The following is a 23,387-nucleotide window of genomic DNA, read 5'->3' as shown; positions in this document are numbered from 1 at the left end:
TCATGCTGAAGAAACCAAGAATTGTGGCCCTGGGGAAGTGGTTCCCCATGAACAGTCCCCAGTTTCACTCGCCTCATTTAATGTCAACCCCTCTTCTTGCTATGGACCGTGATGCTTTGTCGTTTTATAATTGTACTCTATTAAACTCTTTTGAGAGACATAAATGTGAAGGGTCGACAGTTGTGTGGGTGAAAGATCGGGTTTCATGTGACAGGAAAGAAGATCTTGACTTGTCCTTGTATACTGCAATTTCTGCTTACTATGATTCTTATTCACTTGTATATTAAAGGTAATTTGGTCTAAGGGATAATTTAGTATTTTTAGTTATATTTTTTTAGAATACTTGCAATCAGGAAAAGATGATACTTATTGTAAAGAGCCTTAACGTTGTTTAACGTTAAATTAATTTGATTCCATAAAAGTCTTACTTTACTAAGCTTGTTTTTTTTATCTCGTTCTAACATAAGTTGTATATTTATCTTTGCCAAATGCTAACTCAAATACAAGCCATTTTCATATAATTTAACTAGCCCTTAGTCTACCTGTTACTGCCTTATCTGTTACCTAAAATAACCTCCGTGATTTTTTTAAAATAGAGTTCACCTTAGATTCTTAAGAAGGAAAATGTTGTTTGGGAGCATTTTGCACTGAGTGAATCTTGGCAGCAGGCTCCCTGCCTTCACCTTGACACTAGGTCCTGAGTCAACGATACTTGTCCACCTGCTCACAGAGTAGGTCACACCATAATTATTGAATAAACATGTGATGAACAATATTTGGTGGCAAAATGGGTAAAGTTACAGAAGTCAGATTGTAGGACTCTTTTACTAGGTCAGGATGGAAAAGGACTGATGTGGTTTTGGAAGGATCCGGAATTTTCTGGACTTTCTTGAAGAGCTTTGATAAAGCAGTCTTAGCATCCATGGGGAAGGAAGCCTATTTCAGAAGTTCATAGTGATTGAGAAACAGAAGTGCAGAGAGTGAGTGGAGGTGGACAGCTGTGCCTTGTGCCTCCTGACAATGGCCTCTGGATTTGACACAACGATGGCTCCCTCCTGGAGCCCACAGCTTTGGTGTGGGGCTGACTCCTCCCTAGGATTAGGCTGTTTTAATTCTTCAGTGTGAGCTAATCTGCATATTCCAAACCCTTTGATGTCCTGGGACAGAGAGTGTCAAATGGCCCTCTCTGGTCCAATAGGATCCAGGCACAGGACCCTTTATCTAACAGGAAGTAGAGCTGGGTATACATGGGGTTCTTACCTGCCAGACCTGGAGTTCTGGGGAGTGGAGCTGAGAGAGGTCACAGTGTAGGAGCCACTGACAGGGTCTGAGGCCACCTGGGTGGACAGCAGAGTAGGGGTGGGCTTGGCAGACTGTCAGGACAAAACCTGTCCCCTCATTTGTATGCTGCATCTCAGTGCCTGGACACAATCCACTCCTCAAGTCTCGTTACCATGAGCTGATTTCTTCCCTCATTGGATGTTTTCTTCCCTCTTATATTCTGTTAAATTATTTTAAGTTAACTTTAGTTGGGTTTTCTTTCCCATACCTTTAATTTATTCCTGACGAATTCTTAGATGTAGACCATGATTTCAATGAGTTACATTGAAAAACGAAGGTGTTCATATGTGATAATTGTGGACATGAGAAATTTAAATGATGACATCGGGCATGGTCCATGATCTTCAGGACATCCATATGATAAGCCACGTGATAATCAGAATTTTTAAGACAAGGTACTATTAGGATCTGATGGTTTGAGTGAGAACAAAAGGGAGCCCTACAATTGATTCAGTTTATCAACAGCAGAGAATCCTCCCTCACTTCTTCCAGCTCCTGGTGGTACCTGCTTCCCTGTCTTGTGGCAGCAGATCTCCAAATTATACCTACGTTTTTCACGTGATCTTATTCCCTCCATGTCTCTGTGTCCTGTCCTTTTATTAGGACACCAGTCATTGAACTGAGGGCCCACCCTAAATCCAGGATGAGTTCATCTGCGGATCTTTAATCACATCTGCAAAGACCCTTTTTGCAAATAAAGTCATATTCTGAGGTTCTGGGTGAACTTGAATCTTTGGGAGGCGTTAGTCAACCGACTACATCCTCTAACCTCAAGTTGAGGTTGGCAGCTGGCTCAGGCAGATATGAATGGTAACAATATCAGAGGAGTTGTTTTCAATAACAATATTGGAGTAGTTGTTTTCCTCAAAAGTACTTGATTCAACATAATAAACTTAAAAATAACTTTTTTTGAAATCGTGTTGGTGATACTTAAATTCATATGGAAGAGAAAGTCTACGAAATGAAAGAAGAATTTTTGAGAACCAACCACCAAACAAAATAAACATGAAGGAGAATAAGGACAAAGTGACATATCAAAACATTTCTCCAGTTCCGTTAACAACAAAGGCAAATTAACGTGCTCACAGAATCATTCTCTCCACTGAAGCAACCGTTCATTTGGACAAAACTGACAGAATCAAGTGTTTCAGAACTCTGAATTATAATAAAATTCTTACAGCATCCATAGGAGTGATTAATGAAGGAAAACGTGGCTGAATTTGGGTAAGAAAGCCCTGTGGTGTTTTTGGTTAATGCCTACCTGCTGCCATACCCTGGTACAGCGGAGGATGTGAGAGGATGGGAGCCAAGATTCCTTGCATGGCTCCCTCATGACAGATGACAAATACTAACATGCTTCTTCAAACATGGTGATTGTGTGACTGGGTGGTAGTGATCTGTCTTTTTGGTCCCTGAGGGACCAGCGCAGAAGGTGACAAGTATTTCTCCCCCTCAGGCAGGAGGGACTTTCCAGGTGGTGTCATTGTCTGATGAAAGATTTAAAGGTCTATGCTACTGTTAGATGTCTGGGTGAGGGATGATGGCTGGGGCAGGAGAGATACATAAAAATCTGGAAAAGAGGCATCTGAGTAGGAAGTTTATTGGGGAATCAAGGCTTAGAACGGCCACTGCATCTACCAGGGAAGCTGGAGTGTAATGTGCATGCCCAGGATGGACGGGTGCTCAGAGAAGAACTGAGAAGACCTGAGCTTTCACCTCTGGCAGATCTGTGGGTTCCATGCAGGTAGGGGGTAAAGTCTAAGGAAGAGCTACAGGGGGCCCAGCTGCAAAGACTAGAGATATTTTGGGGCCGGCCCAGTGGCGCAAGCAGTTAAGTGCACGCACTCTGCTTTGGCTGCTCAGGGTTCGCAGGGTCGGATCCCGGGTGCACACCAATGCATCGCTTTTCAAGCCATGCTGTGATGGCGTCCCATATAAAGTAGAGGAAGATGGGCATGGATGTTAGCCCAGGGTCAGTCTTCCTCAGCAAAAAAAAAAAAAAAAAAAGAGGAGGATTGGCAATGGATATTAGCTTAGGGCTGATCTTCCTCACAAAAAAAAAAGACTGGAGACATTTTAAGTTTTTCTTTTGTTAAAATGTGTTCTTTTGGATCCTTGCATTTAAAGAAATCTCTGTCAGGTCACTTGCTGATTGTTAAGACAACTGAAAAGAGATTTCAGTGACCACACACATCAAAGAACATAGTCTTTGCAAAAATACTTTGAAAAGTCACTAAACAAAAGGATGATTGCAGCTCATAAAAAGCCACAACAGCAAAACCTGGAGAGAGAGAAGAATCTGATTCTCACAACGACCACATTCTAATACACAAAATGTCCAGTTACCACTACAAAATTACAAATGATATGAAGCTGGAGGAAAGTATAGCCGGTTCACATGAATAAAATGGAAACTGACATAAGTTTTTCCTGAGGACGCCCAGGCATTGGACTCATGAGACAAAGACTTTAAAACAACTCTCTTATATACGCTCAAAGTGCTAATGGAAAGTAGGGACAAAGGACCAACGAAAATAAAGAGAATGATGTCTCAATTCACACAGAATATCAATAAATAGAAATTGTAAAAAGAACCAAATAGAAATAATTGAGTATTACCCATGCACTTCCTTCTCCCACCCCCAACCTTAAACAACCACAAATTTACTTCCTGTCTGTACAGATTTGCCCATATTTGACATTCCATGTAAATGGAATCATATAATAAGTGGTCTTCTTTGACTAGATGCTTTCAATTAGCAGATGGTCTTCAAGGTGCATCCATGGTGTAGCACGTGTCCTTCATATCTTTATGGCTGAAGAACATACAATGTACAGAGATACGGATCACATTGTGTTTATACATTCATCAGATGATGATATTTGGGTTGCTTTGGTCCACCTTTTGCTGGTCCCGCTCTCACCTTCAGTGGCCTAACATCAATGTCTCCCATCACCCTTCGTATTCACTGCCATCCAGTCAGCTCAGGTCTGCTTAGGCACCAGGTCTCCTCAATGTAAACACTGGTGGAGCCTTTAAAGGCCCTAAAAGGCAGAGGTTGGGACCAGTAGTGGCCACCTCGCTGAAGACTGCCAAGTCCAATACATGCTTTCCAGCTGTAGCAACTTTAACATAAACAATTAGAGTGGAAATTCCCAAGGTTGCTGACACATGTGGTCTCCAGTGATTCCTCTTAAAAAACGTCAAGTACAGGGCCTCCTAGTAGACGTCTGTCATCCTTCTTGGTTTCTCAGCCACTGAACCCCTATCCTAGGTTTGTTGGCTTCCCTCACTTTGTGATCCTGGGGGGAGACAACATCAGCTTCCTGATTCAAAAGCAGAAAATGCCAGATACGTCCATTTGCAGCCTCCACACTGCAGCCAGTGTAAGAGTTCTGTGGATCAGAAGCATCCACACAGACTCTGAACCAGGAGGTGGGAGCAACACTCTGATGACAATGGATTTGGACAACAGCTAATAGAAGCAGCCTCAGTGGGGCTCCAGCCCGTCCTTGTCCCCCCAGAGGCTCCGTGAGCGATCGCTCTAAAAATCCTCTGCTGGACACAATCAAGTGCCCTGAATGAGAGCCTGGCGCTGGTGTTGGAAGTGGGGAGAAGGTCAGGAGGGGCCCACAGTTCGCATTCCAGCCTCGGTCTAGGATGGGAGCCTCTTCCCAGACCTCTGGTCAGCCGGCGTGATCACTGCCCCCCCAGCGGCCTTCCCCACAGGCTGGGTCCCGGGCTCAGTGCGGGTCAGACTCTGCACCCCCAGGGTCAGTCCCTGTAGCAGACATCGGCGCCAGACTCCACGCCGCCATCACGTCTGGAGGATCCAGCCATGGGGACACGCGCGTCCTCGTCGTGGGCAGAGGACACTCCGCTGCCCGGCCAGACAGACCCGCGCCGTGGGCAGCGGCGGGGCCGGAGGAGCGGGGAGGAGGGCAGCGGGGACCGGGTCGACGACCCTCCGGCGGGGCGCTTGGGGCAGCTCGGGCGCGTGGGAGGCTCCGGGCTCCCATCCAGCGCAGTCGCCTTCATTCTCCGCTGTCCTCGCCTCCGCTTCCTTCTGTGGCGCCGCCAGCCTGTCCTCTCTCCGCCGCCCACGACCTCTCAGCTCTTCTCAGCGGTCCCTGGGCTCGGCTCTCTCCGCCACCTCTCGCCGCTTTTCGGCTGGGCTTGGCTCCTCCAACCAGGCTTCGGGCCCTTCTGCCTGGCCTCCACTGTGTCTTCACATCTTCGGCTCTTTCCATTTCTCTTCGGCTCTTTCCACCTGCCTCGGCTCCCTCCGCCTCTCCCCGCCGCTCCTTGGCTCAGCGGTTCGGGTTCGTCTCTCTCCCTCTGGTTTCGGCTTTCTCCGAGTTCACTGCCACAGTTCGGCTCTTTCCCACCAAGTCCTGGGCTCAGCTGGGCTCTCTCTGCCTGTCAAGGTCCTCGTGTCCGGGGGCGGAGGTTGTTCAAATTCACCCCCTCTTCACTGTGGTATGAGAGTGCCACTTTCTTTACATCCTAATAGATCAACATATTAAACAAACAGTAAATGTTCCTAATCTGATAAATAAAAACAAGAATCATGGTGTTTTACTTCGTATTTTTCCCTTGGTGGGTGAAGTTGAGAATCATCTCTTATACTGAGAGCATTCTGTGTTTCCTGTGAAACGTTCTTTGTAATTTGTCCATTTCTCCAACGGATTCTTGTTCGTTTTTGGTTGGTAAGTGTTCCTTAATGTTAATAAATTAGATTTTTGTGATGAGTTGCCAACATTCTCCTCTTTTCTTTTTTTTGTCTTTGCCTCTAGTCGGTGCTGCCATGCAACGACTGCCATGCAGATGTTTTAAAGGAAATCAAACATGTTAACTTCGTTTCTTGTTTTATGTTATACTTTTAAAAGACCATCTTTTCTCTGAGAGTCTATATAAAATACTTATCCCTTGGTTTTTTTCTAGGACTTTCACAGCTTTAATATTTATATTAAATCGATGATAATCCCTATTCCACAGAACAACTGGGGGTTCCAACATAATTTTTTTGTTAACAATTCATTTTTTCTTTCCTGCCTTAGAACATCACCTGCACCCACTTTATTAGGAAAAATGTTCAGGCATGGAGATAATTTGAAAGAGTTGAACAGTCAAGTTATGGACAGAATTCTGTCCCCTCAACAGTCATGTGTTGAACCGCTAATCCCTAGTACCTCTTATTGTGACTTTATTTGGATGCTGTGACTTAAAAGAAAGTAACTGAGATAAAATAGGGCCATTAGGGTGGACACTAATCCAATCTGATCACTGTCCTTATAAGAGGAGATTAGGACATATAGACCAAGAGATGCCAGGGGCATGGATGCACAGAGGGATGACCACGTGAAGAGGCAGCAAGAGGATGGTCATCTGGAAGAAAAGGAGAGAGGACTCAGGAGATACCAATCCTGCAGGCACCTTGATCTTGGACTTCCAGCATCCAGAATTATGAGAAAGAAAGTTTCTGCTGTTTAAGCCACCCGGTCTGTGGTACTTTCCTATGGCAGCCCTAATGAAGACAGCCCACACCTGCATTCCATCAGTTACAATTTACTATATTTACTTTGCCACCTCCATCCTTTTATCACCCAAGAATCCATCTCTGTTTAATGCATTTTCAAGAAGGTTGCAGACAGCAGTATACTTAACTCCTAAATATGCTAGCATACATAGTCATTAAAGCTCAAAATTTGACTGAGGCTGGAAGAGCTTCCCAGGTGGCTCACTGAATGGTGAGCAATTGGTGCTGACAAATTGGTTCCTCTCCACGTGGGCCTCTCCACAGGGCTACTTGAGCATCCTCATGGCATGGTGGATGGCTTCCCCTAGAGAGGGAGCAATCTACGAGACCAAGGAGGAAGCTTCAGTGTGCTTTAGGAGGTAGCCTCAGATGTGAGACACTGTCATTTCTTCAGCACTGTATTGATCATTTGGGTTCATGACAATTCACAGCTAATCGGATGTGAGAGGAGACTGCACAGGGCCTAAATACAGGTGGAAAGTAGCATAGGTGGCTATGTTGGCTGCTAGCCTACACACCCACCTTTCCTCCAGGCGATCTATCCTCATCAATCTAGAATTCCTTTTCTTCTGCTCCAGCTCACCCCTGAGAACCTGGTTTGATTGGAGCTGATTGGGCCCTCTGGAATTCATGGCTGTGTTTGGGACAACATGGAAAGTCTCATCTTTCCCTTACTCTTGCTCCTCTCCCCTCTCTATCCTTCTCAGCCTCTCCCCCAGCTCCAGCCTTCCTTGGCTCCTAGTGACTCTTTAAGGAGTAAAGGATATTCTAATAGTCAGCAGGATGTGCAACAGATAAGAGGGGTTTGCTGGAGTAGGAAATGGTGGGGGAAAGTCTGCTTCCTGGGCTCCTGTCACCTTCTGTAGAAGGGGAGCTTGGGGGTGTTTGGTGGCTTGTAAGGACAACTGCTGTGTTCCTTATTCTGAGACTGGGTCCTCAACATTCCCCAGGGCAGGGGATATTAGATGGGGCTCCATCTCTCCACTACAGTTGGGGACAGAGACATCTACATAGCAAGAGGACGCTGACGAGCTGGCAGCTGGGATCTGTTTGACATTTACATTGGATAGCCTGGTGTGTTGCCTAGGGAGACCCTGGTCATTTCTTTTCTGGGCGGGGATACTGGGTTACTCTTCGCTGGGTATACTCATATCTAGTCTGAGGAATAAAGAGGCAAACTGGGGTTTGTGTTGGTTAAAATGGTGTGGTATTTGTTGGGGCTCCCTTCTTCTTGGTGTATAGGGGGTTTTAAGATGCTTTTTGGGGTTTCCCACATCTCTAATCTTGCAGGAATATAGAAGATCACTTGCTGAAGCTTCCATCATTTGATGGAGTCCTCGTGATGTTGGGGATAACTGGGAGGTATGAGAGTGCGGTTCCACTCTGGTGCTTGGACGCTGGAGGACCACTGCTTGTATGGGGCTCACACTTCTCAAGTGTTGCGGTGACATGGAGCGGTCACTGGATGGAGGGCCATTGTCTCTAATTCAGGGAGAGGATTGGGATAATTGCATGAGATTCGACTTATCTTTAGTCAGGGGGCTCTGGAGGGGTCTTTATAGAACTCCTTTCTTCTAGTGTTGGGGGAGATCAGAAGTCTCTCTTTCTGGGTCTGCCCTTGTCGGTATTGTTGGCATAGACTGGGTGGGTCACTGGGCTGTGGCTTCCCATTTTCTAGTGTTGAGGAGCAGGTAAGTGTGTGACTTATGGGGCTGCTGTCATTTCTAGAATTGGAAGTTACTAGGGGGTTCTTGCTGGAGTCTCATAATTTCTAGTTTTGAGGGGATGTAGGTCTTGCTTGCTCAGACCCCAGCATTTGTGTTTGCGGATGACAGATGTTATCTGAGTTCAGGTTGCCTCTAGTTTTGGAAGGAACTGGTGGTGTCTCGCTAGGGCTTCTGTCACATCTGCTGTTGGATGAAGATTGTGAGCACCATTTGCTGGGGCTCCATAATCTCTAGTCTTGGGGGGTGGAGTAGGGATTCCCTTGGAGGGGATTCCATCATCGCTAGTTTTCGGGTATCAGTTCAACGTGTTTTTAAACACATTTTATTTTGAAAATGTTTAGACTTACGTAAAAGTTGTAAAAGTATACAGGATTGTTTTAGTAAGTCAATATTCATTATAAAAACTTACATTTTGTTTCCTGCCGATGATCATTCCTACCATTATGTGTCTTTGGGTGTAATTGTTTTCCTTCAGCCTGAAAACTCTCTTTAGAGTTTCTTGAATTTCAGTTCTGCTGTTGTTTAATTGTTTTAGCTTGTTTTTTTAAACTCCCTTTGGAAAATATCTTTAAATTGTCTGCATTTTTGAAGAATATTTTTCTTAAGTCAAAGAATGTTAAATAGGCAGGGTTTTTTTTTCCTTTCCATTCAACCCTTTAGCTGTCAGATGTCATTCATGTCTTCTTGCTTCCACAGTTTCTTTTGAAAAGTTACCAGACTTCTTATTGCTCTTTTGAATGAAACATGTCCTTTTCCTTAGGTTGTTTTAAAGATTTCTAGTTTGTCTTTCATTTTCTACAATTGTCCATGTTTCTTTCATTCATAGTTATTTTGAAATCTTTGTCTGCTAACTCCGGTATCTGGATTGTCTCTGGGTCTGCTTCTACTGATTTATATGTTCATAATTGAGAGCATTTTCATGCTGCTCTGCATGTCTATTAATCTTTTATTGTGTGCTGGATCTTGTGAATAATACCTTGTAGAAGCTCTTAATCATGTTTCCTTCCTCTAAAGATTAGGTTTCCAGTACGAATGGATCACGCTGAGCCTCTGAAGGAGAACCTAAAATGACATATTTATTTCAGTTTTGCACTGACTTCCGAGATGTAGATCTTACTCTTAGTGTGTGGCACTGACTCTCAGGCTGTGACGTTTCTAGGGTCATAATTGAAAGCCAGGCCTTTTTTTTTTTTTATCAAGTTCATTCCACTGCAGATGACTCCAAAAACCAACCTTCAACTCCTGGCATGTGTGATCTCCTAAATTTCTGCACAATATTCAGTTTTCAGTGGCTTTTCTCTTCTAAGTCTCCTAAATTCATTCCCTGCACATGCACAAGTTAGGTGCTATTCAAAGACCTGAGGGGGATTTTTAAGCAGATTTTAGGGGCTTCATTTTGTGAATCTTTATTTTCCACTAGAATATCCTTCAGTGATATTTCAGGATCAGGTTGTATTTCCTCTACCGTAGCCCTGGAATCCACTATTCCTCCAGAGAGCCCTGGTTTCTTCCGTTTCTTAAGAATAGTATCTTAGAAACCAATTTCTGGGTGGTTGATAGGTATACTCATTATTACTGGAATGTCGTTCTTCTATGTCTTCTGAGCTGACAGAGCTTGGAATGATATGAATCTATACTATCCTCTACATACACACATTATCTCTCTCTCTCTCTCTCTTTATCTACCCATCCATCCGTGAAAAGCAGGAATTGATAACGGTAGCTCTTATTCCAACCAAACGCCTCAGTTGGAGTGGAATAAGAGCTAGCCTTCTCTCTTTCCTTGTTTATAACATCTTTCTTTGACTGTGATACACTGGCTCTCATCGTCTACAATATGTTTATTTAGTTTTTCAGATCTAGTATATGCATAAACTAGTTTCAGAATTGCTAACCCATACCATTCTGAGAAACATTATGTATGAACTAGAGTACATGATTTCTGGTCACTTCTTTTGATCCAGGCTTACAGGATCTGGTAAAACTTAGTTTTCCAAAGTAAATTTGGTTTCCTTTTCATAGCTTTCATTGTGGCTGTGTTATTCCTTTTCCACAACATTTAGATTCATTTGTTATAGCTTGTTTTCCATTTTATGTTCCCTTCACTACCTGGTGGATTAAATTTTTTAACCTACAGTAATATCCACTCTGAGGTGTACAGTTCTATGGGTCTTCGCAAATGCATAGAGTTGTGTATCCATCAACATAGTCATGATCGAACATGATACACACATGAACAGTCTTGATAGGACAATTCCATCACTCCCAAATTCCTTTCTGCTGCCCTTTTGTAGTCATCCCCCTTTCTTACTCATTGCCCCAAGAAACATTGATTTGTTGTCCTTCACTACAATTTTGCTTTTCCCCAAATGGCGTACTATGGAATATACAATAAATGGCTTTTTGTCTCTGGCTTCTTTCACTTAGGAAAATGAATCTGATTTAAATTGAGGTATAAGTTAAATATAGCACAACTCATAGATCTTAGGTGTAGAACTTAATGCATTTTGACAAATGTATACACCTATGTAACGTTTACTTTTTTCAAGATATAGAAGGTTCTCCTCACCCCATAAAGTTCCTTCATGTCCCTTCTCGGTCAATCCTTGCTCCTGCCTCACCCCTTCTCCACAATCTGAATTTAGATGCAACCACTGTTCTGATTATTTTTCCTATCACAGATTGTTTTTTGACTGTTCTTGGAACTCATACAAATAGAATCATACAATATTTACTCTTTATTGTGTGTGGCTCATTTTTCTCAGTATAATCCTACAATGGATTTAAATTAATTCACAATAAAAGATGTAATATATAATGTTTCCTATATGCTGGGAGTCTCATAAATGCTTTACATATTGTAGCTGATTGAATATTTAATACAAGTCTGTGAAGTAGGCACTCTCATGGTTCACATTATACACATGAAGAAACTTTGGCATAAAAAGTTTGTTACTTGCTTGAGGTAACCATCTGTAAAGAAGAGAACTGAGATTGGCAGAAGAAGAGATTGAACTATGATAAGTTAAAAACGGAGACAAGAGTTTATCCCACTGGGAGCTCTGGAGCTGAGGTGGCCCTTCAGGGCTTTCTCAAATTGAGGCAGAGGAATTGGGCCTTTGTATCCCCCCGTGAACCAGTCATTGGAAGTGGGCTGCCATTGGGAGTGGTCATAATCTTAGGTGTGGCACTTTCCTTTGGCCCAAGGAAATTCCCAGAGGGGTTGGCAGGATGAGCCCTTAGAAGACTTTATGCAGCTACAAGAGCGAGTGACAGTCCTGAAGGAAGAATCTAGAAAATATACCACTGTCTCCATGATGGTCCACCACTTATGCCACTCAGAGACACTGGGCTCAAATCCGTGCTCTACCACTTGCTAGCCAGAGAGCTCAGGCAAGTGACATGCCAGTTTTCTCATATCTAAAGTGGGGATGATACTAGTACACACTTCTTAAGTTTATATTTAGTACTCCCTAAGTTAATATTCATAAGGCATTTGGAAGAGTGCCTGGTCTATCAGAAGAAATGTTTGATCATTTATTAATGTACTGAAATACTTTGCTATGAAAAAATAAGGCCACATTATATAAAGGAACAATTCACAAGAAAAGACCTAATCCTGTATGTACTTATTTACATTACATCCAAATATATAAAGAAAAAATGACAGAATAACAAAAAATAATTTGTTGATCTATAACCGTAGTAGAAGAATTCAATACACCTCTATCACTAAATAAGTTTGAGGGAAAAATCTGAATGTAATACTATATCCAAAAACAAAATTAGCTTGAGTTACTGGGCCTGTATTCTATAACCAAACGTAAGAGAATACACGTTGCTTTCAAAGAAACTTGGAGCATTTATAAAATGCTACTCTGATTCATAGTGACTTTGAGGGGAGCACTGAGCCAATATAGACTGATTTATGAATTTAATAGCAGATGAGAGGCTAAAAATTTCAGAAAATAAAACATACCCAAAACTGAAGCAGAAAGAAAAGCAAATAGAAATTACAGAATAAAGAACATTAGAGACATGTGTCATACAATGACAAGGGCTGGATCAACAACATTTACTACTGTGAAATAGAATTAAATCTAAAGAGATGTGCAAGGCCTCTCCAAATAAAAGTACCAAATGCTTATGAGAAATTAAAGAAAATATAAATAAATGGAGAAAAATACCAACATCATGCATTGCCAGGATCACTTATTTAAGGACATTGTCTCTCATTGATTTATAGATTCCAAATAATCTCAATCAAAATCTTGGCAGGATGATAGGTAGAAACAGATAATCTGATGATAAAATTTATAAGGAAATGAAGAGGATCAAGAATTTCCAAGGTGTTCTTTAAGGAAGAAGTATTTTGGAGGATATACACTGCCAAATATCAAGACTTAGCATAAATCTACAGTAATTAACACTGCCTGGCATTGTGATACAAAATATGGAACTGAGCATAGAGTCCATAAACAGAAATGCTGACATATGGAACTCTGATTTATGTCAAAGACACCACTGCAGAGAAATAGACAGAGGACAGTCTTTTTAATCAGTAGTGCTCCACTAGTTGGATGTTTTTATTCAAAAATGAATCTTAACTCCTACTTCACAACGTACATAAAAATCAATCCACAGTGGATTTTAGATCTAAAAGTAGAAGGTAAAACAACAAAACTTTAGAATATAGCAAATATATTCATTGTTTGAGGTGGAATAAAAATACTCTTAAATGGAGCAAACACAAGATCCATGCAAAAAAATATCAAGCATTTAAAGGTGAATAAAATAAAGAGGTTACAGTACAGGAGATCAGAAGAGAGTTACACATGAGGTAGGAACAATATGGAGAACTTAGAAAAATGAAAACACTTAGAAAGTAGTGTCCTAAGGATAGACCAGTCAGCCGGGTCAAATGATGCTGTATGGTGAAGTAAAATAGGGGTAAGCAATGACCACTGATTTGGGCCTCATAGAAGCTGCTGATGTCCTTGAGAAGAGCAGATTGAGTGACATACTTGGACAAACCTGATTGAAGTTGGTTATAAAGAATGGGACTGGAGGAAGAGGAATATTAGTATACTAGCAATCCTTGCAAATGTTTGCCTTGAAGATTAGCAGAGAAATGGCAAAAGAGCTGTTGAGAGAGACTTTGGGTTTAGGAGAGACTGACTTTAAATGGAAGATACTGGAACATGTAGTAACTAAGTGCTGGAGTCCTGGCATAGGACGTAGGTCTAAGGAATAGGTTAGGTGTAAATATATGTGATTTTAGACTTTATATCATGCCAAACTGATATGAACTGGAAAATGGATATCTATTCCCTGAACTGAGCATGAGACCAGTTCTTCAGATAATGGTCAAATAGACCTAAGTGTGAGTTTGGCGATATAGGCTGTAAAGAACCCTTGAGGTTTACCCAAGGCATAGTCAATGACCTCCTCCTTGGGTATCACAGGAATCATGCTGGGCTGTTTTTGCTGTGCAATACCAGCTCTTTCTTATACTGTGTTTTGCTGGATGCAACACCTCTCAGTCAATTGCAAGAAACAGAATGTTTGCCTGGGAAAGAAAAAATCTAATCATCTCAGGATGGAGTAGTTCCCAGAGCCTTGATGACCCCCAGCCCTGATGACATCTCTGGCACCTGCAGTGGAAGATGTTACCCAAACAGATTTTTCACCTTTGTCCTTACCAAGGCAGAAAGTGACAGGTGCAGAGACCCAGGGCCACGGGGACCCCAGAGCTCCTTTCTGAGACCAGTGACTAATTAGGCCTGGACTGGGGGAGTGACAGAGAGAAGAGGCCAGAAGCAATTCTGATCCACAGTGACATTGAGGGAAGGTCTGAGCCAGTATATATCACTTCTGAAAATGCCCTAGTTCTGATTAATAACAGATCTTCTTTCCATGGTCTTGAATGGCAGAGCACTTTTAGACACGTGTACCCTGCACAGGAGTAAAATTTCCCTGCAGAGGGCTACACTGCAGGTCTCCTTCCAGCTCTGCTCCCCCAGTCACAACTGACTAGACGCCTTGCCTCAAACTGGTGTGTCAGCTGAGATGTTCTTTATGCTTCTTCTACCCCTCCTTGGGAAATTTCCATATTCCACGTGCATGATGAGTTATTTGGACGTCTTTAATTACATAAGGCCCAGTGTCTACAAGGAAGGGGACTTGGTGGTCAGTGGGTTTTCCCCCTTCTATTCATTGACTCAGGAATCAGAAATGCAACAGAAATTTCTTTGTGATTCGTCCAAGCAAAGATGTCACATTTTACCTGTAAGTTTATGTGTGTGTGTGAATCCCTCTGACAGTTATGAAAGTTGAATATAAAAGCTGTGTTGAGAATCTCCCATAAACTGTGAATCATCAGCTCCTTTCTTTTCCTTTAATGATTATTTGTGGCTTCCTTTCTTTTTCCCTTCTGGAATATTTTCCTTCCAAACAGAAGACAGAAATAAGCATCTTTTATTTTCACCTACCTTGGAATAATCTCCATTAGTGATTAATTTCTGAAAGCCTAAAGGATACAAGTTGCAGGCAAAAAACACCAAGATCCCACTGCAGTGACCCACATGCCATCCTGCTCCTGACACATAATGTGGGAGGGGAGAGAATCCTTGGGCAAACCATATATTTGCTAGAAGTTAGTGCTAAGAGCAAGATTCATCAAAATATATAGATTATTCAAAAACGAACTTATTATTGAGATGATATTCATTTTTCTTCAAAATGCATTTACTCAGTATCCTTTATGGTCTAAAATAATTTGGAGTATTCTCTGAAAAAGATGTGTTTTTTTCCAGTTTTAATGAGATGTAATTGACGTTCATCACTGTATAAATTTAAGGTGTACAGCATAAGGGTTTGACTTATATATTTGGTAAAATGATGACTACAATGAGTTTAGTTAGCATCTATCATTTCATATAAATATAATAAAAAGAAAAAGCAAAAAAAGAAAAGAATATTTTTTTCCTTGTGATGAGAACTCAGGTTTTGTCTCTTAACGTTTCATATGTATCATACAGTGTTGTTTACTATAGTCATGGTGTACATTAGATCCCTAGTACTTATCAAAGATCAAGTGTTTAACATATATATATAATATGTATATAATATATTATATATATGTATTAGAATTTTACAGATGTCCTTTTATTAGTTTCTAGCCTAATGATACTGTGGTCACAGAATGCACTGAGTATAATTTCAATGTTCAAAGGCTTACTTGATGGCCCAGTGCATTGTCAAATGTATTTATATTCTTTGGTTTTCATAATATACTAGTGTTATTTACATTTTTATGTAAATATCTGTTAAGCTTAACTCTTCCATAACTTTGCATATTTTTTATTGTCTTTAATCTGGAGGATGTGTTAAATCTCCAAATCTGGTTGTACATATATGTACTTATGTACATGGGTTTATAACTAATAGCTTTATCTTACTTTGGGTGGATATATATATTGGCTGTTAGCACTCGATCTTTTCTTCCTTTCACCACATATGGTCATCACATATGTCACATATGACATATGGTCACCACCTTTGATATTGCACATGTTTTTGCTTTGAACTCTGATTTTATCAGATATTAACAAGGATACCCATGCTTTGTTTTGGTTCATATTTAAATGGAATATCATTTCTATCTACTTTAATCTCTTCTATGATTTGCTTCAAGTATTGGAAAGCATGTAGTTGGGTCCTGTGGTAGGTGGAATGTGCCCCTAAAGGTGACCAAGTCCTAATCCTTCAAATCTGTGAATATGCTACCTAACATAGAAAGGAGACTTTGCAAATGTGATAAAGTCAAGGTTCTTGAGATGAGGAGATAATTCTGAATTATCTGGATGGGTCCAATATAATCACAAGGGTCCTTACATGTAAAAGGGTAAGTCAAGAAAGTCAGAGTCAGAGAAGGAGTTATGACAATGAAAACAGAGATTGAAGTGATACAAAGCTATTACCTAGGAAATTGGGCAGACTCTAGAAGCCAGAATGTGCAAGGAAATAGGACTCTTCCCTAGAGCCTCCAGGAGTAATGCAGTCCTGCTGACACCTTGATTTTCACCAGTGAGACTCATTTTAGATTTCTGACCTACCAAAGTACAAGATAATAGATTTGTTTTGTTTTAAGCCTCTAAATCTGTGGTAGATTCTCAGAGTAGCAATAGGAAATGAATACAAGTCCTCTTTTAATCCAATCTGAGTGTCTCTGGGTGACTCAGATTTACAGTATCCCAACATTTTGTTTTTTAAAGCTATATTCACCAGTGAAAATACTTTAATATTAGAGCAACAAAAGCCTATGTCCTATTGTGCAATCTTCTGGAATTGTGTGTTGTACCTTCTCAATTAAATTGTTTGAAAATTAACATTGGATTGAACTTAGATATGCAAGAGCGTAATCAACCCAAAGATAAGCTCTAAAGCTCACTGCCTGTGATGGTTTTCTAATCTGTAAAGAAATAGATGAAAAGCTGCAAGTTTACACTGCTCCTTGGACTCTGAATAATTTTTACCCTTTTAGAAAAACATAGAGTCATAAATTGCCTTTCTCTTTGTTTTCTCCCTAAGACTATCTCCTTATTTATTATGATGCACTTTCCCTGCTTCTGGTAGTATGTTTTTCCTAAGTCTGTGAGGCAGGCACTTTTAGAAAGGTATATTGCAAAAGGTTTGATGACACCATTCTATATTCGATTTGCCCTTCCTCCAAGCTTTTCTTCTGCACATCCCTGTCCTACCTAGTTTCTTTGTATGGATCGTGAACTTTTGCTTCATCCTATTATACCAGCAATTGGCCATGACCAACCTCACGTTGCTGTCACTGCATGAAGTAGTGCTTGACTTGTAAACAAATATGTAAATTAGTCTTTTCCCCTTAAGCACCTTACCAAGTAACTCATTTTAGGACATTTGTCTATGTCTTTTGAGTACAGAGCAGTAGTGTTGGATTTTCCAAGGCTTTGTGAACACCTGTGCATGTGCTTTGGATTCCAAAGTCATGAAGAGACAGTAATTGCTCTTGAATGCAAAAGTTGCTTGAGTCAAAATGCCATGCTTTTCCTCCTTGTTTTCCCACAAGAGTTACTCCTGAAGTGCATGACTTGATCTTTATTTCTAATACTATTGCCTTGATACAGGTCGAACTACAAAAACTATCGTTATGTCCTGGTCTTTGTTTTTGCCTTCAAGGAGATCAACAGGAGTCCCCAGCTGCTCCCCAACCTGTCTCTGGGTTTCCATGTCTACAATTCCTTCCACAATGAAGTCAGCACGTTGGAGAGCACCATGAGGTGATCATTAAGACGGGGCCGGAAGATCCCTAATTACACCTGCCAGGCACAGATCAAGATTGTGGCTGTCACTGCAGTAACCACACCAGCATTCTCTGCTCAGATAGGGACGCTGTTGGAGCTCTACAAATACCACAGGTATGAGCATGGTAGGGGGATGGAGCTGGAGGGATAGAAGTTTTCCTCCTTGGTGAAGATCTTTGGCCAGTCAAGTGGAAAAGAAGAAAGTGGGTTTTCATGTCTCGCTAATAGGAAAATACCTACCACAGATAGTTCTTGATATGGTGGACACATTATTTTGGTATGTGAAGCTGAGAAGAGATGAAGTAGCTAGAAGCTAGCATCATTGGCTAAAGCAGACCACAGTAGCTTCTGGAAATGTGGTTGCCCAAATTCTCTCAAAGGAATGGAAGCTAGATGTTCTCAAATAACCACACCTTAGTTATTTATCTTATAGTTAGCAAAATTTTGTATGTAATATGTACTTAAAAACATTTTACATTCGTCAACTGCTTTACAAATTAGTGACAAAATTAATCCTAATAAAATAAACGAAAAGATACCATTATTATGGGAATCTTTAGAAACATAGAAACTAAGATGGATAGAGGTTATATAACCTTCTCAAGATGGTTAAGTTAGTCATATTAGAGTCAGAATTTGAACCCAGGCAGTCTGGCTTCAAAGCCAAGCTCCCCCTCAATCACATCTACCATCAGAAAATATTGCTTCATATTCACACTGTTAGCACCAAGAATATAAGTTTAGCTACCTGATCATATGAATTTTGCTGAAATTCTCTTTATTTTGCTTCCAGAGACTCAAAATGGAACATTTTTTCTCTTTTGATTCAGATAACCTATGGAGATTATAATCCTGTACTGAAAGGTAAGGACTAGCTTTCCTCTTTATCAGATGGCTTCCAAGGACATATCTTTAGTCTTCAGCAGGGCTTCATTGTTGATACATTTTGGCTGGACTTGGGTGGGAATCTTAGTGTCAGTTGATATAAAAAGTGAGCAGTCCTCTGGGAACTTAGATGAGAGGTGACTATGAACGGTGCCTGCCTGTGACTAAGATACCTGTGACCAAGAGGACATATACTTCAAAAGATTGGACCTACATAGCCAGAATCATAGGCTCATCAGCCAATATTTTTACCATGTATGGTGACACAAGTATATAAATAAGTGTAAGCATTGCAGGAAAGTACTACTTAACCACTTGGAAGGTGTGCATCACTACACCACAATGGAATGCTTCTTTTTTTCCACTTCACCACTTTTTAGATACTTACTATGGATGTCTTTCCGTTGCACACCAGAACTTTGAGATATCTGGATTTAAACACTCTCTATGGACAGTTAGCCCCTCTAAATACCCAGAAGACTTTTTCTTTACCAACTTATGGCTTGAAATTTTCAACTGCTCATTTGCAGGTACTGAATGTGGAAAATTTTGGAGTATCCGCTCAATGCCTGCCTGGAGTCTCTGCCAAAGGACAAATTAGACATGACCATGTCTAGATCCATCTACTAAACCTATCATGCTGTGGATGTGGTGGCCTGAGCCCTCCCTGAAATGCTTTTTATGAAAGCAGAAGTGTTGTCCATAATGGATACAGGCCAGCTCATGTTTCTCCCTTAGCAGGTAAAACTTCTCCCTTAAATATGATTACCATTATTGTTTTTTAGGGATCAGAGTGTTATTTTATTTGGGTATAGAATTGTGATTGTGACATTGTCACAGATCAGCAGTCACTTGAACATAATGAATTGTTGTTCTTTCTTACAGGTTGCAAGTAAATCTCTAATGATTGTAAGGTCTAATTGGAACAGTGTCAACTCTTTTAACTAGAAATAATCAATTAAAAACTTTCACTGTGAGAGGTAAGTTTTTAAGATAAGACTTAATGACAATTCATCTTAGGGAATTTTAAAATTCAGTGATTTGCAAACTGTAGTTCTGGCCCTATCCCATGATATCTTAAATGTCTCTGGGGAAAGACAATTTATTTGATCTTCCTGCATTTTTCTAGAAAGGCTAATGATAGCTAAATAAATTTTTCCTCATTGAAATGAAAATGACTTTTGGAAGCAAGGAGTTTGACCTCCTTTTTACAGAGGAGAACCCCAATACTTTGAAATATGTTTTAATTTCCCCAAGTCCTTATCAATTCTACTTAGAGGAACTTAGACTTTCATAAATCCAAAATCTATGAATAATGTGTCTTGAAACTCTTGCTTTCAGGTACAAGGAAGTGAATGTCATGTCAGATCTAAATACACGCATTTATTGTGAATATATATTTATTTATGTGTATATATAACCATATATATAGTTATGTTTTATATAAATATTAGTTATACATATACATATAAATTATATCAATTAATGCATGAATATTGTTTACTAGGAGCTTTCATCTCTTCTCTCTCATTTAATAAAATATTTTGTTCAAAGGTAGTAAGAAGCAAGATGTCTTTCTTTCTTATCTCTTCTTGAGTTCAAGGAAACTCCTAAAGCAAACCTCATTGTTCTGGGTGCAGCTCAGGTTTAGCCCTACAGCACTCCCTGGACATGGAATCTTCAGGAATGGTTTAAACAAATCACCATGTACTCTCTGAGGGCAGACAAGGATGTCTTCTTCCTTAAGCATGCAGAAGAGTAAACACACCCTAAATTGAACTTATTCCTAAGATGATTAATATAGAGGGGAAAAAATCTAATTGTTGGGCAAATGAGTATCCCCACCAGTTCGTATCTGGGTTTTCTGCCTCCAAATTCCATGCTCATTTCATTTCCCAAATTAGTCTCCCTTTCAGCTCCACACATGCCTAAATAACACTCAATTTAAAAACAGCACTGGAGAGTGAGGTCAGCGTCATGGCGGAGTGAACTTTCCCTTAAACTCCTCCCCCGATAAGATACAACTAAATGAACAGTCACAGAACAACAACAGAATCCTAGACAGTGAAAAGCAAGATCAGAAAGATCCACACTGCCACACTTCTGAGAGTGGACTGTGCTGGGACCTGCGAGGAAGTGGGGAGAGGTAAGGAAATCTCCTCTCCCTCCCCATCAGATCAGCAATCCCGGTCCTCGGGGCTCCCAGAGAGGGGGGATGGGCGGCCCTCTGCTGGGAAACCATAGCTCTTCGGGCTTTCTCAGCCAATGGGAAACTCCCACACAGAGGACTCAGAGCTGCTATGGGGTACCATAAATATCTGAGCACCCCAGAGAGTGGATAACGAGGGGTGAATGAGAAGCCCCCTATGCCAGGGACCAAGTGGCCAAAAGAGAGAGCCCCCCTCCCCACAAACCAGACACTGCAGCCCAGCAGACCAGACCACACCAAGCGACCTGTGGAACACAGGGAACAGCCACAGCAGAATGCAGGGGGGCTCAGATTACACAGCCCTTTACCCCCACACAGTGGCACGGTGGAAATTGCAACCAGATATTTCCAAGATGAGGAAAAACAAAGCCAATACAAGAACCACAATTCAAAGATAAGTAAAATCACCACAACATAAGGAAAATGACAAGCACCCAGAAACCAACAATGATGACACAGAAATTCATATCCTAAACGACAGAGATTTCAAAATAGCTATCATAAAAACACTAAATGAAATACAAGACAACACAGACAAACAATTCAATGAGATTAGGAGTTTCTTCACAAAAGAGATTGAAATCATAAAGAAAAACCAATCAGAGCTGATGGAGATGAAGAACACAATGGAGGAGATAAAGGATAATCTGGAATCTTTAAAGAACAGAGCTGACAATATGGAGGAAAGAATTAGCATTATAGAGGATAGAAATACAGATACGCTCCAGATGCAAGAGGAGAAAGAACTAAGACTGAAAGGAAATGAAGAAAGTCTCCGAGAAATATCTGACGTTGTTAGTAAATGTATCATAAGAATTATAGGTATTCCTGATGGAGAAGAGAGGGAAAGAGGAACAGAGAGCCTATTCAAGGAAATAATAGCTGAGAATTTCCCAAATCTGGGGAAGGAGCAGGAAATACAAGCAAGCAAAGCCAACAGATCACCTAAATACATCAACAGGCAAAGGACCACTCCGCGACACCTAGTGGTAAGCCTGGCCAAAGTCAATGACAAAGAAACAATATTAAGGGCAGCTAGATAAGAACAAAAAATAACGTACAAAGGAACTCCCATCAGCCTCTCAGCGGATTTCTCAACAGAAACTTTACAGGCTAAGAGAGACTGGAATGATATAATCAAAATACTAAAAGACAAAAACTTTCAGCCAAGAATACTCTATCCACCAAAAATATTCTTCAAATATGATGGAGAAATAGTAACTCTCCCAGATAAACAAAAACTAAGGGAGTTCATGGTCACGACATCCCCACTACAAGAAATACTCAAGAAGGCCCTCAGGCCTGAAAAAAAGAAGAGAAAGGGAATACAAAACTTGGAGCAAGGAAAAATATACGTAGACAAACTCAGAAAAATAGTAAGTCTTTACCGGAATAGGTTAACAACCACTTAAAAACCAAAATCAAAGATCAAAGGAAGGAATTCACTAAAAATAAATTTAACCTCATCACTGTAAACACACACCCACAACACAAGATAGAATAAGGTATAACAAGAATGACTTAGAAGGGGAAGAAGAAAGTGATTGAATTGACTTAGTATAAGGAAATAAGAGGCCATCAGATAATGGACTATATCATACACAAGATTTTTTACACAAACCTCAAATTAACCACTAAACAAATAATCAAAACAAAATCACATATGATAAACAAAGAGAAAACTAGAAGAGTCATAAGACAGAGCAACCAAACTGAAATGGCAGTCCGAAACAAATGGGACAAGAAACAAAGGAAATGCAAAAGAACCGGAAAATAAGTGACAAAACAACAACATTAAGCCCTTATATATCAATAATTACCCTAAATGTAAATGGATTGAACTCTCCAATCAAAAGATACAGTGGCTGGATGGATTAAAAAACAAGACACAATAATATGCTGCTTCCAGGAAACACATCTCAGCTATAAAGACAAGCACATCCTCAGAGTGAAAGGATGGAAGATGATACTTCAAGCTAATGGCAAACAAAAGAAAGCAGGTGCTGCAATACTCATATCAGACAAAGTAGACTTCAAGATAAAACAGGTTAAGAGAGACAAAGAAGGGCAATATATAATGATAAAAGGGACACTCCACCAAGAAGACATATCACTTGTAAAAGTATATGCACCCAACCTAGGAACAACAAGGTACATAAAGCAACTACTAACAAACATAAAAGGAGACATTAACAACAACATGATAATAACAGGGGATCTTAATACCCCACTTACATCAATGGATAGATCATCCAGACAAAAAGTGAAGAAAGTAATAGTAGACTTAAATGAAAAACTGGATGAGATGGACCTAGACATATACAGAGCACTCCATCCAAAAACAGCT

The sequence above is a fragment of the Diceros bicornis genome, unplaced genomic scaffold, assembly GCF_020826845.1.
Source record: "Diceros bicornis minor isolate mBicDic1 unplaced genomic scaffold, mDicBic1.mat.cur scaffold_54_ctg1, whole genome shotgun sequence".
NCBI lineage: Eukaryota > Metazoa > Chordata > Mammalia > Perissodactyla > Rhinocerotidae > Diceros > Diceros bicornis.
Note: the sequence above shows the minus strand (reverse complement) of the source record.